Here is a 14,794-nt window from a genome sequence, read left to right as displayed (position 1 = left end):
ACACTTCTTAGAGGTTGCTTATGAAATCATGTTTTTATTGCTTTGTCTGTATTTACACATGCTTTGTATTTATAGTTTTTTTCCCCCAAGAATACAAAGAGGTCAGCAAAATTAGTTTGTTGTCATTTAACATTTACAGGAGGAACTGCTTTATTCGGCTCCGCATATCCATGTAACTGTATCTGCTTTGCAGTGGTAGGCATCAATGTGGTTTGACAAATGCAAAAAAACATTTTCCAGGCTTTCCTTATTTACAAGGTCCAGAATAGACTGTTGCATATTTTCTAAATGTTATATTAAATGTGAAATCCCATCTTTAAAACACAGCTCAGGTATGATTTGCACTGCAAGTATTTTTCTTTCCTGACAAAAAAGCAGGGTGTCAAGACTTCTTGAAATACGCTGTCAAAGATGTACTTTTATTTGTAAAAACGAGCTTCTCAAAGACAACAAATGCTGTATTTTTGTGAATAAATAAGCACGATTTGCATCATCCTTTCACCACTCTATGGTGACACATACACTGTTGCTCAGTAAATGTATTTGATCATCTGGTATTTGCAAGCGAAAAAGTAGGTTAGGTTATTATTTACTATCACAGATGCGCTGGCTTTAATGCAGACCCAGTGTGGATCACTGCTAATGCTCCATCACAGGGTCAGGCTTAAATAACACTTTGATTGAAGGTTTTTTGTCTCCTGTAATAAAGTCCTGTGCTGCCCTCTTGCAGTATGTTAAACTATGTGATTGCAGGGTGCCAGCAGCGTGACATTGTGAAATTAACATGTTGCAAAAGGCAACGTCTATTGTATGTTTCCAGTTTAAGAGAAAATCAGTTTTTCATTAATGTTGTGCTTTTTTCTTTTTCTTTTCCCCCCCATTTTCCAGATTTGTAAGCTGTGGGCTCTAAATTATGAATTTCACATTCTAATTGGATTGGCTATTTTTAACACGCATGCCCAAGATGCACACATACACCACAGACCACTCCTGCTGCCTCTCTTTTCCTGTCTCTCTCATTCCCCATCTCATTGATAATTTCTCCTGGAGCTTCAGCCTCTCACAGTGAGATCAAAGTGCCTGTCACACACTGCCAGTGGAGGATGGTTCAGGAGCATCACCCTACAATATATTATTCCTCTGTGGATGATGAAAGAGTGTGTACTGGGGTGGAGATGACGCTGTTACGAGGCAAATGCAGCAGGGGGCATGATATTAGGCAAACCAATCCACTCCTGGGCTGACCGTTACATTAGGGCTCTAAAGTTAAATTAACCCCTGAACGTGTTACTGGCAAATACGCCAGCATCTCAGAGAGATTTACTGCAAGTGTAAATTTGCTGCTGCGTGCGCTGCTACAAGAAGGACCTTCATTTTAGAAAAAGAACAGGAAGTGCAATGATTCATATTTTGAGCCCGTTTTGATAACAACTGGTGGCAACAAATTATGCAAAGTTTGCTAACTATTTTTTTTCTTGCGTCAAGTTGTTTGTTTGATTTTTTTCCTCTTCGAAGAAAAAAAAGAAAAGAGAGGCTTTCCAATATCTCCTGACTGTCTCTCTTTTCTCTGAAAGGCACATCTTAAGTCTGACTAAAGCATACACTCGTCTCTCCCCTAGGGTGCAGTGGCAGCGGTGCAGAAAAAGTGAACTGCCGAGGACCCCACTGTTTAGCAAACACTCCTACTGAGGGGAGGAATTAATTATTCAGAGCCAAGGACCAAGGCAGCCCCATTTGATTGCACCACAAAAGAAAGGTCAGAGCTTTTCATATGAGGAACCTCCTGGTTGTGCATCCTGTCAGCTGAGGGGACGTGTGTAGGATATAGGGCTGAATGGCAGCTTGGCTAACGGCTCAATTAAAGGGACACAAATTTCTAGGTGAGTGTGTTCACCAGATATGCGGCAAACAACAGGTACAATGCAATTTCACAAAAAAAATATGATTAGCAGCAGAAGAGAAATGGGTGATTGTGCCAACTCTGCAGGAGCTGGAGCAAGAGAGAAAGAAATACGCCTATTTTATTTAGGAAAAAAAGAAGAATGCTGCTGGTGAGAATAATTAAAAAGTTATGACCACTGAAATCAGCTTTTGTATAAATTTGAAAAAAAAAATCATTTCATTTTCCTTCTTCGCAAGTTAGCAAATGATCCATTACCGTTTGAATTGTTAATAGGCAATAATGGACTTCACATTTAATTAATAACATATTATTTAATTTTGTGCAAAATGACCTTCTAAAGACTGAATTATTAGCTTTCAAATACTGCAAATACAGTGTGGACACTTGTGGCAATTAATTGAGTCGGTGAAAGTTTAGTGCCAGGCTCCCCATAGTGTGATCGTCTGCATAATCCGATCGAATTTCACCAAGAAAGGCACGCGTTTTTTTCCCCCAGTCATGGTAAAATGCCTGATTTTCATTGAGTCCCTTCTCTCCACTCTAAATTCACAATGCTTAGCTCACAGAACAGACCATGAACATAGCAGTGCCGCAAAATCCAGCTACAGCATCCTTGGGGTTTATGGAGTAAATCTGCTGTCAAAGTAGAATACTGTTGAGGCCTCTTGGTCCGTTACTATAGGTTATAATCTCTAAAAACTATGGACTAGTGAGCCCCAGCAGGGTGGAGGATGGAGCCGGGAGAGCAAATTCTACAACCATGCAACAGGGGGTGCCTCTTCACTCACTATTGGTGAGTGTGCGCTCCACACCAGAAACCGAACACTTCTATTGGCTCTCTTCAACACCCTGTGAGCCAATCGTGTATGGCCCAGCTCAACCATTCCATAGAAACCAGGCCTGCACCAGTAATGACATCAACTACTCCATTGAGCTCCAGTCTTCACCCAGTAACTCACACTATAGTGCTCAGTGTGTCTGCAAAAGGTCAAAAAGTAAAATGACAAAAATGTGAGGAATGCAACCTCACAAAATCAGCAACCTTTGAATGTTTTTAGTATTTAGTATTTAGTATTTATTTATTTATTGTCATTGTCAAGAACAATGAAATTGTGTTTGGGGCTTCCATACAACCCAAAAAAAAAAAAGAACATAAATATAAAAATGTTGTGTAAAAAGAAAAAAAATATCGGTGGTCTAATTGCAGGTAATCAGTCAGTAGGTTGTGTGTGCTAACTGTGGTGTCTTCACCTTAACAGTATGAATTAGCTCATTGATTTATGCTGCTGGAGCATTATGGCTGAATAGACAGATACAGATAGTAAAGGGGATAGGTCCTTTCTGGGATGATTTCTTGCAGATGGTTCAGCCATTACATCTTAGTCTCTCAGACCATTAATTTCCCAGGTAATAAACCCCTGTGTTGTTAGCAGGTCCCCTTCCCCCCTGCACCCTGTGCCGCGGGATGCAGCCGGGTGTAGCTTGTGAGTAGTTGCCAAATGGAGATGACAGTTTGCTCCATTGTTCATCAGTGAAACCATGGAGCCATGCTGAGTCTATAGCACATGGATGAAAAATTAAACTCAACACCAAAAAATTAACGTGTTGTAATACAGTGTGTTATTTCCCCCCACAGAGATTTCTATCACTGCTTCAGGTCTGCCTCGAACGCGTCCAATAGGGCTTGACAGATATAAGATTTTGCAGACATATTTAATATTGAAATTACAGACAGATGAAATTTTGCATCAATATTCTAAATGTATCAGGACAGAGAGGCACAGGAAAAAGTAATTAGACATAGACACCAAAGTCCTGGGCGAAGCCTCATGTTCTAATTTAAAGTTTTTATTTCCACTTTCTAGATTTAGAGTTTCTCACTTACAGTAATCATGCAGTGTCAACGGAGATCTCTGTATCTGCTTAATTATTAACATACAGATTTTTCTTTTTCTTTTGCTTGTTTTTCTGCTCTGCTTCAATTTCTTCACAGAGGTGAGAGGAAATATTAAATTACTTTTTCCCCTTTAATATGGGCTCACTAACTTCTGGATGCATCGCATGTTTTTATGAGGGATCGCAAACAGCACAGGGTCTAAACTTACCGTAAGCACCTACAAATTCAGCTGCATTGAAAAGTATTATATCCTTTCACTAAAGCTGAGCGGGTTCGGTTCATGTTCTTTTCAGACAGATGTAGTGCAGCAAAGAAAGGCCAAAGTGAGAATTTATTCAGGATGGCCCAGGCATTATCTGCAATAGTGAGTGAGTGTAACCCTTATCAACTTTGAAGTCAGGGAAAATGCATGAGTCGGTGGGAATGTGAAAGCTTTTCTTCCTGATAGCACAAGTATTTCATCACATTTTACACCAGAATATACTGTACTGTTGGCTACTTTCAGTGCTCCAGCAATCCAAAGGCTAGCAATCGACTGTGCCAAAAAAAGAAAGAGAGGGGGGAAAACAATCTAACCTTGATTGTCAAACACTCCTTTGCTGTGCCAGCCTCATGAACTGAGGCAAAACAGCAACACAATCTACCCACTCATAACACAAGCGAGGATCTCTGGAGCAATAAACTGATTCTGAGAGCTCTCATCAATCTTTAATCCTTCCTCAGGCTCCGTGGGGCCACTGCGGCCTCACGGAGCCTGATTTTGCCTCGTTCTGGTTTTGCAGGGAGGTTTTTACTCACTGCGAGTAAAAACCTCCCTGCAAAACCAGAACGAGGCCGGAATCTGGCACATTCAAGGTTCAAGCAAAGGCCTGGAAGACTTGTTCATGGGGCCAAATCAACTGAGGAGACCTTTTAACGCTTCATATCCAAGGGCTGAGACATGTGCCAATATTCATCACTTGTCTACAGCAAAGGTTTTAAGGGAAGGGTCATCAGAGCTTTGTGGTAGGTCGGGAAAAAAAAAATGTTACGGGATTTTTAGAGGACGTATTTAACCTTGGTTATCTTCTCTGATACAAAGAAGATTACGTATACGTAAAAATCCGAAAATACAACCACAGGCTGTATTGAAATTAGTAAATACATTCACTTTGCAGTGCACTAAAACGAAATGGACCCGGGTATTGACAGCAAATAGTTAATCATTAGTTGGAAGGAGCATTAAAGTAAAGTTGCCTGGTGTTGTGTGGGCTTTGGCACTACATCCCAGCATCCAAAAGTCAAGGACACATTCTAAGCTGATACGAGAGAGGACAATCTAAACAACTATCTGTGTCATCGTACCAAAGCCACAAACATAGCAGCTGCGTGTAGCCTGTGAGTTGTTGCCAAAAGGATATGACAGTTCGCTCCACTGTAGATCAGTGAAACCAAGGAGCCTTGCTGAGTCTAGAGCACAACGATGAAAAATTAATTCAGACACCGAAAAAAATTAAGTGCCTCAGGAAGAGTGTGTAGTCTGTCCCCAGAGGTTGTTCTCGTCCCTATTCTGAGTGGTACGGGGCAGCTTGTAATGCGACCTAAGTAAGTGTCTGCTGACTGAAAGTCTGAGCTTTAGTCCCACCATATGTTTTCCCACCAGTATTTTACAACTCGGTATATCCGAGCAAGTGACTACAATGCAAACGCAGCGTATCGAGGTGGCCTTAAAGGTCTGCTGAAATTAGCGCGTGTATGTCTGTTTAAGAGGAAGGCTCAAAGAAAAATGTCCTGCTTCCAGGACACACAAAAACATTGGTTGGACACCATTTGAAAAGTAAGGCCACGCAGTGAGTGGGCTTTGGCACTAGCATCCAGAATCTCAACGTCAAGGACACAAACGAACAGGATATGGCAGGGGCCAGTCTAACCATCTGTATCGTCACACTAAAGCCGCAAACAAACCTGTTTACTTTTCATATTAGACAAAATACCAAACTCTCTAGAGTAAAGCCAGACAACCTCCACTGGCCTTTCTAGCTAATTTGTATCTAAACTTGCCCCGACATAGCTTGGTTTTCTGTTGAGGCTCGTCTCATAAAGATATAACAAGTTAGACTGGGGAGGCAGCGGGAGGGAGTCCACGCTAGTTCACCCACTGCAGAAGCAAAGCAGGTGGCCAAGTTGGTGACAATGAACAGACAGCATTGGTGGCCTAATTTCTTCATGTCAAACAACACCATATGGCTCCTCTGCTCCCCTGTACCTATTTAGAAACTGCGTCCGCATAAGTATGCAAGTATCATAGTCTTCACAATTAATTAAAAAAGGGAGGTAAGAGGATGCACTTCATTGTATATACTGTAAAAGATGTACAATTAAGGAGGGGAAAAAAAAAGAAAACATATCCCCCCAGGTATTTAGGCTTTATGCATGCCACGTCCTTGAAAGCAGCAAAGTTTCAACAGACAGTGTTCTTTTTTTTTTACCCCCTCGACACATCCTCAAATTTTGCATAAAATTGAGACAAGGCCTCTTACAGTTGTAGAGCACTCGTTTGGAAAAAAAGTGGAATATATTCAATTAATCCCTCTGACCTCTGGTAAATGTTTCAGAAGATGACAAGAAATCCTTGCTTTCCAGTCGTCCGCACTTGATCGCAACTTGAAATCGGTTTACAAAAAAAAAGTTGTACATTTGTTTTTTATCACTACATTATGTAAAAACACACCGCTTTAGACGCTGGAATAACAGTTATTAATGTTCAAGGATGAGTCAACCTTCTCAGCATTTTCATAGATAATAGTTTGAAATACAATGTCTTTGCTGCTGATGTCAACAGTCAGCCAGCTAAACTAAAATGATATTTAAAACATATCACCAGAAAAGCTTTAATGATGTTGGCCAGTGATTCTGTGACAGCTCTGCTAACAGAAGTGAAAGGCTCTGTTTACACCCAACCATGTGACTAATGGCAGTGATTGCTGACACAAACTTTCTCAAAGCAGAGGTGGTGACAGGTAACAAGGTAAACTATGTGCACGGAGACAGGCTGACTCCTTAAGTGGCAGCAAAAGAATATTGCACCATATGGTTCCATATGCTGCACGCAGCACTGGAAGCAGATCCATTACAGTTTATATTCAATGCAAATTATTTAAATCCCATAACAGAGTCTGCTGTTTTTGTTTTGGATCATATCTATTTCATTAGGTGTCTAAAATTCATTAAAAAAATGGGTTTATACGCGAGTGGTCCCACTCTCATTTAACGTGTGTGCTGCACCATTTGTGGCACCACATAAGAACTGTTTCCATTTAATGTTTTATTCCACAAAAAATGCTCACTTATTCAGATGTGAGCATAAAAACAGGAAAATATGAAATGAGAGACCTAATCAAAACATATCCAAAGTTGTAACAGTTATTATGCCTGTTATGATTATAGCATTTAATCCAGTTAATTTGAATTCCATTTATGTCGACCCCCTCGGGATTATTCCCAGGTGTCATCTTAACACAGAAATAAGACCGCAGACAATAGCAGAAAGTTTTCAGTGAGAAAGAGTTGAAGGGCTCTTGTCACCCCCCATGGGTTCCCAGCAAAATCTTTCAGCAGGGGACGAATAAAGCAGAAAATGGGTTTGTGCAGCATACAATAGCACACAGATAACTAGAAGGACAAGTATTGAAAATGTCCAATGGGGACGAGTTTGCAGAAATGCCTTGGTTCTGCACGACTGTGGAATGCCTGGTTCTTAATGGCGCACTAGTGGGGGTCACCATTAAGTGACAAAACAATATCAGTGGGGAAACATTTGCATCACGGTGTACAAATATGCAAGTTGTCAGGCATAGAAAGCCTGGCCTTTTCACTGTGACAGCAATCCCTTTAGGTGTGAGGCGAGTGCAGTTCAGTGGCGCAGGGGACAGCAAGAGATTTGGTGGTGGGGAACCGGTGGGACTGCGGAAGTTGCATGCAGTGAGGTGTGTGTCAGGGCGCCAGAGACAAAGAAATGATTACACACAATGAGTGGAGCAGAGTACATGCTGACACTAATGCAGTCCGAGGGGAGACACGAGACAGAGCACTTGTGACAACTGTGAGAGGGTGACGCTCCTCTGACAGACAGCATCGGGGGTAACAAATAAAACAAATTTGGGTTTTTTTGGTTTTTTCATTTGCTTTTTGTTTGTTTGTTTTTATAAAAACTACAAATAAACCTGAAACAGGCCGCATAATCGAAATGTTGCCTCAACAATGTGACATAAATGAATAAATCTTTTTCAGGGTTTCAGCTTAAAAGGTTACACATCTGTACAGTTGCAGTACAAACAATGTGATTTCATACAAAGAGCTGCACAATCACGTGTGTGGTGAACATAACAGCACGTCTGAGGCCGCCATGTTGCTGCAAAATGTTAAACATTTGAATCCTTCTAATATTTAAATGCTTGACTGTTTAAGGTGTCCTTGGCTTCTAATGTTACAGCACTGGTTAACGTTACTTAAATAAAGAAATGTACCAAATGTTAATGTCAATAAATGTTACCATTAAGGAAAAAGGAGCTCAGACAGTCTGACGTAGTCAGAAATATACTTGCTATCTACACAGACGGGCTCCTCTTATATACAATAACATAAATGGTTCTTATATTGCATTTTTCTGCTCCACTTGAGCACTCAAGATGCTTTATACAACATGCATCATTCATACATTCAAATAAACACTTTTTTATGTGTCTAAGTGCTTTCTGCCTAACATTCACACTCGGGCTAACGCACTGTCAGCAACCCTGGGTTCAGTATCTTGTCCAAAGATACTTGTATACCAGAGCAGCTGGGGATTGAACCACCAACCTTTCAATTAGTAGATGACCTGTGCTACCTCCTGAGACACAGCCAACCAAACATATCACGTATATATTGTAGGGGACCGTGCCAATAGGTTATGGAGTACAGAGGACAATAGTTTAATTCACAAGTCATTAATATGCTTAATACTAAGCATACTTGCATTCAAGCTGTAGCAGAGAAAATCTCCATTATTTCAAAAAGATTTTTTAAAATCGTTGTCAGGTCTGCAATTATGGAAAATACAGAAATGCACAGTCGCTACTGTACAGATCAGATGGCAGCTTTCAAGTTGTCTGCTTCACTGAACACAGCGAACGAACCTTCACCACCTCTTCCAAAAAGATATAATTGTAATAAAAAACATGCAGCACAGCTGTAAAGTACTTTGTTTGAGATCGGTAAAGGCAGTTCTAACTTTACTGCAGCTCTGAACACTTTGCTCAAAGGATGTGTGTCATAAAGACTTTACAACTTCTAATTAAATTTGATTCGGAACAAATGAGAATGTTGCACCATCATGAAGTCTGACAGCACATTACATATGCAGCCCTATTATTGATTTTACTGAGTCTACTTGTGTGAGTTCCTCTGGGCCAGCCTCCATCTCTTTATGACAGATGGGGATCCTGATGTGCTCCTGACTGCATCTCACTTAAGGGGTGTGCTTAGGTGCATGCTGTTTGTTAAAACAACACCTGTCTGCGACTATGCGTGCGAGCAGTATTCAAGAACTTCTGTACAAGTACCTATCACCAAGTGTGACACCACCGCGGCTGAAATTGTGGCATTTCTGTTCCAAGTCACCTCATCAAGCATAATTTAACTGAAAATCAAACAGCAAACAGCTCAGCTTTGAATACTTCATGCTTTAATAAATATGCGAGGAAGGATTTCGAAAACAGTTGAAGAATAGCAGATTGCAGTGACCTAAATAAATAGTTCACATCAAATTCACTGCATTCCCAGGAACTAGAAAAGTGTAATTTTCACATCAAACCTGCGTCCTCTTTCTTCAGAAACACGAGGACAGAATGAATAGAAAAGATTATCGCATTGCACAAAGATGCTTTAAAGTACCCACATAACATGCACAGCAGAGTGGCGTAACCTCTGCAGATTCTTTGATACCACACGCATATTTCTGAAAAAAAAAGCCTATTCCTCTTTCCACTTTTCTTCCTTGCTGAACACGTAAAAATGCAACCATGCATCAACTCAGTAAACACCTTACTCATTGCAATAAAACAAAAATGCAGCAGCCAAAATACATTTGGACTTTAGACAAAGCCTCAAACTGTGAGTCACATCGTGATGCAACCAGAGAAAATATTATTCCAGAAACTGAAATGAAAAAGTTGAGCGGTCAAAAGAGAATTTTAAAACGCATGCTGAAATGATTTCTCTTGCTCTGTGCACATATCTCAGAAAGCATCTTTGGACAGTGAGAAGAGAAGTGATGCTTGCAACTTTCTACAACACAACTTTAGTCTACAGATTTTATGATAATGACTCTTTATATAATGATCATTAGAATATTTGAAACCTCTGGGTTAAAGTTCCAGACATTAATCACTCTACATGGTTTAAACAACAAGCTGCATGAACACCTTTATCCTCTACACCAAATTAGGGAACTATTGTCTACGTTACTGAATGCCTAGTGCATTCCTTAAGGAAAGTTTAATCTATTTACAAATACTGTCATACAGTAAGCCCAAAGGCAACAATGTCACGCTGAGAAGAAGAATTACCTCTGCAAGTGACAGAGAATTTCTATCAAAACATAATGATATTCTTTATTTTAAATGCACACACAAGGCTTCAAGAAAGGACTAGCCCTCCCTAAATGCCAGTCAAAGTGTCACTGTAAGCTCTGCTCTCTTATGACTCCTGACTGGGAGACACTTTTGGGAAAATCAACAAAGGAGAACTCTTCATCATCTTGGCAGGTAGGTCTCTTCACAAATTACCTTTTCCCCTCCATCCGTCACACAAGGGAGTTCACCTGCATCTGTAGCACAATGCTCTGCTGCTTGCTTCTTTAACATCCCACCTCTCTACAGCTCATCTCATAAAATATTGCTTCATTATGTCTTGAAATAATGTCACAAATGCTCCACATGTGAAAGACACCGGGGAGAACACACACACACACACACACACACACACACACACACACACACACACACACACACACACACACACACACACGTGTATATATATATATACATATATATATATAAATATATATGTATATATGGTTTATGGGGTTTTTTTGTTTTTTTTTGTGTATATTAAAATTTAATAAAGTTTGAGTCATAAATATATATGTATATATATATATATATATATATATATATATATATATATGCAAAAGTCCTATTGCACTTATTTAGGTTTCTCCAAACCAGTGACCTACTAAGCACTTGTTTTTTGTATTGATGGACACTAAACACAGCTGGTGAACCAAAGGTTGCAATCATGTGGTTTAATTTGCCCTTGAAAACAGGCCTGTGTCAGCCTTTATCCAGGTTGCTCTACACCTCTTTCACATACCACATCCAATGAATGAGAAAGACTAATAAGCAGCATGGACTTGTCTAATTGGGTCAATCAACATCATCACCTCCTATAGCAGGGAAAGAGCGAGAGCATTCAGTATGTCAGAGGTGCTGCTCAGACCACTGCAAATGAACAGGCAGACGCGTGTGGATATTATTATATGGGTCTGTGATTAAAAGAAAAAGTTTCTGATAGTCTGGCGGTGACATTGCATATCTTCTTGGCCTTCTTTCGATCTGACATCTCTTTACGCAACTCCCCCCCCCCCCCCCCCGTGCTTTGAGAAAAGGAATGTTTTAGTTAAAATGTGAGAAAGATACTTGCATGTCCACAACCCCCCTGTGGTGGACTCCCATAAGACTTGTGATTCTAGAGCTTCTTGTCCAGTGCTTTTCATGCCGATGGACCAAATGTGGAGGAGTGCAGCTGCCATTCAGGCAGCGTAATATGCAGTGATGCATGTGTTTTTCATAAGGCTTTTACTGCTCGCTTCAAATTGAAATATTGCATCAGAATTGCACTCGTACTTAAAATACAATCAAAGCACCCGAGGCTAGGTGTCAGCACAAGATAAAGATGACAGAAATTACTGCTTGGTAATTCAAACAAAGGGTTAGGGTCAAAGTGGTCGCCCCATGATCGGAAGGTCGGCGGTTCGAATCCACTTAACGGCTACCCTGAGGTACCCTGAGCAAGGTACCGTCCCTACACACTGCTCCCCGGGCGCCTGCTTAGTGGGCTGCCCACTGCTTCACTGAGTGAATGGGTCAAATGCAGAGAAAAACAAGTAATTTCCCCATGGGGATCAATAAAGTATCCATTATTATTATTATTATTATTAATAAACATCTTATCTGTTATAACTCTGCTTGGCAAGAGTTAATCTGACATTGCAGAAAGCTGTCATGAGTGCGACTTATGCTGTACTGTATGAAGGATGCATGTACATGATGATAAACAAGTTTTTACGCACATGTTCTCACTATATTTTTTTAATGATCTGACCTAAATCACATAAGATATATGTTTGTTAGACTAAAGAACAGAAACAAATCTTTAAACCCATTCCAAATATTTAAAAAATGCTTGTTTACAGATTTACAGAACTGTTACAGATTAAACCAGCAATGTTTGAACAGCCAACCACAAAAACAGTGTGAACGAGCAGAAAACGTTGAAATGGAAACTAGACAATAGGCAAGCTAGGCAACCGCATCCAGTTTGGGCCAGGTTTAGAAACATTGTGCAACTGAAGCACTGGTGTCATCAGTAAAAAAATGACAACACAGATGGCCCTGCTGTCCGCAGGGGAAACACCATACAGGCTGTACTGGGTTTAAATATAGCATAAGCAATCATATCGGAAAAGTCGGAAACAATTAATTACTCCAGTAAGGTATTTTTAAAAAAGTTTTCACTTCATACATTGCAGCAAATTAAAATGTGTTTATGGAGCATTTTATGGAAGGTGAACTCCAAAAGAGGCAATTTCAGTAAGACATTGGTCATAAAACCTGAAGTCACCAGTGTGTGTGTCTCTCTTTGTGTGTGTGTTTCTCTATGTGTGTGTGTTTTGAGCTTTTATCTATCTATCTATCTATCTATCTATCTATCTATCTATCTATCTATCTATCTATCTATCTATCTATCGACATTGGGTGTTTATGAGATGATTGTCTAGGGGCTTGTATATCTTCTGTCCTTTACAGTAGCAGACTGTAGGTTTGACCAGTTTTCCAGGGTGCTTGGTGGGTAATTTATATTCTTGTATGTCCTTTGTGGGGCCATACCTTCATTTGCCAGATTCCCTGTTGTTCTTGTGGCTAAAGATATTCCTTTCCCTTATAAGTAAGTAAGTCATAGACACAATTTTATTAATATAGAAAAGTATGTTGAAATATGCAAACCAGAGCAAAATAGTATAAAAGGCACTGATCAAAAATGACTGCTCTGGACTAAGTTAATATAATTTAGTTTTGTTATAAAGATCGCAGCTGACAGAATCCAAACTGTAGCCAAACAGACAAAAAAAAGCAACATATTTTTTGTTTTGTTTCGTATTGAATGACTTAAAATGTCCTCTTTCAGTGCTTTGCACTGTGTCCATGTGGAGAGCAGAAAAGCTAGACAAACAGTCAGTGTAAAAGTGACTGAACCTTCCTGACATCTGATTGCCACTGTCGGCCACAAGGCCCTTAAATTTTTAACCAAACCTTTTGTACTCTAGAGCAGTAAAAAATTAATCACTACTCAACATGAGAAAATTACTCTGCCTTCTTTTTATTTTTTCCCTTTCACTTTGGCTGTGGCCATTAATAGCGCAGTCACTGTTGCCCGGACAGCGTGTAATTCCTTTTGACTTTCCTTTCCATTTGCCTGGAGGATAAAGTAGTTTAAAACATTTCTGCACACAGAAGCATGGCTAACAGGTAATCTATCTAATTATGGCAAGGGAGGGGTTCCCCTGTAAAATATTGAAGAGCTTCCATAACCTTTGTTTCACCCTTTCTGTACACAACCCCCTAAAACAGACATAGTCTTAATGGTAGGTTGGGCCTAAAGGTTGGAAGTGCAGACAATTCAAGCTAGCCAAGTGGAAGAATAGGAGCTGATCAGCTGTTTGTTACCATGGTGTCATTTCAGAGACCGTCCAATATCGCGATAATTGCATGAGATAATTGAACTGCATGATAAGAAAAGTAAAACCAATACAATAGCCCTGCAGTATAAAGTATTGCTGTTGGCATGTTGGGGAGATTTTGATTTGATGTTGGACTGCATCACACTCTGATGAGCTTCTGTCTGAGTTTCCTTCAGCAGGAGGAAAGAAACAGTCAGACACTTGTATTTTAACTGTAACATACAGAGATAGTACTTTTGTTTTTATAATATGTAAGAGAGAGTGCTATGTACAGTTTTATTAATTTATTTAAAAATCTTATTAATATTAATTATATAATATTAATTAATATTAAAAAAATACACAATCTTCCTTTTTATTATCTGCACCTCAGATAATTTACTGTCTTACATGTACGTGTTGTAGGCAAATATTTAGCCTATTGGGGTGGTTAGCACTCTTGTCTCACAGCAAAAAGATCCAGGGTTTGAATCTGGATGGGGCCTTTCTCCCGTCTTATTAAATGCATGTTCTTCCTGTGCATGCGTGGTGTTCCTCCCGGTACTCTGGCTTCCTGCCACAGTCCAAAGACATACATGTGTTGGGTTAATTGGTGGTTCTAAATTGGCTGTAGGTGTGAATGTGAGTATGAGTGGCGGTCTGTCTCTTAGTGTTCGCCCTGCAAAAGATTGCCTGTCAAGGGTGTTCCCAGCCTCTTGCTCTGCAGCAGCTTGGATAGGCTCCAAGCCCCCAAGCAACCAATTGACAAGCGGTTAAGAAAATGGATAGATGGATGGATGTCCATTATACATCCATCACTGTTTCACTGGAACACTGGAGAGTGCTGAGATAATGTTAATAAACACGTCATTGATGCGAGGTTGATCTGCAGCCTTACTGTAGTGGAGGCAGGAACAGAACACACCTTTTCTCTAAGCAGTCCATCATAGCATCATTGCCATAAGCTGAGAGACCC

Source organism: Aulonocara sp. 'chitande type north' Nkhata Bay, linkage group LG15 (genome assembly GCF_057382095.1).
Source record: "Aulonocara sp. 'chitande type north' Nkhata Bay isolate Kocher_YH1m ecotype deep benthic linkage group LG15, A_spYH_male_GT1.1, whole genome shotgun sequence".
Taxonomy (NCBI): Eukaryota; Metazoa; Chordata; class Actinopteri; order Cichliformes; family Cichlidae; genus Aulonocara; species Aulonocara sp. 'chitande type north' Nkhata Bay.
Note: the sequence above shows the minus strand (reverse complement) of the source record.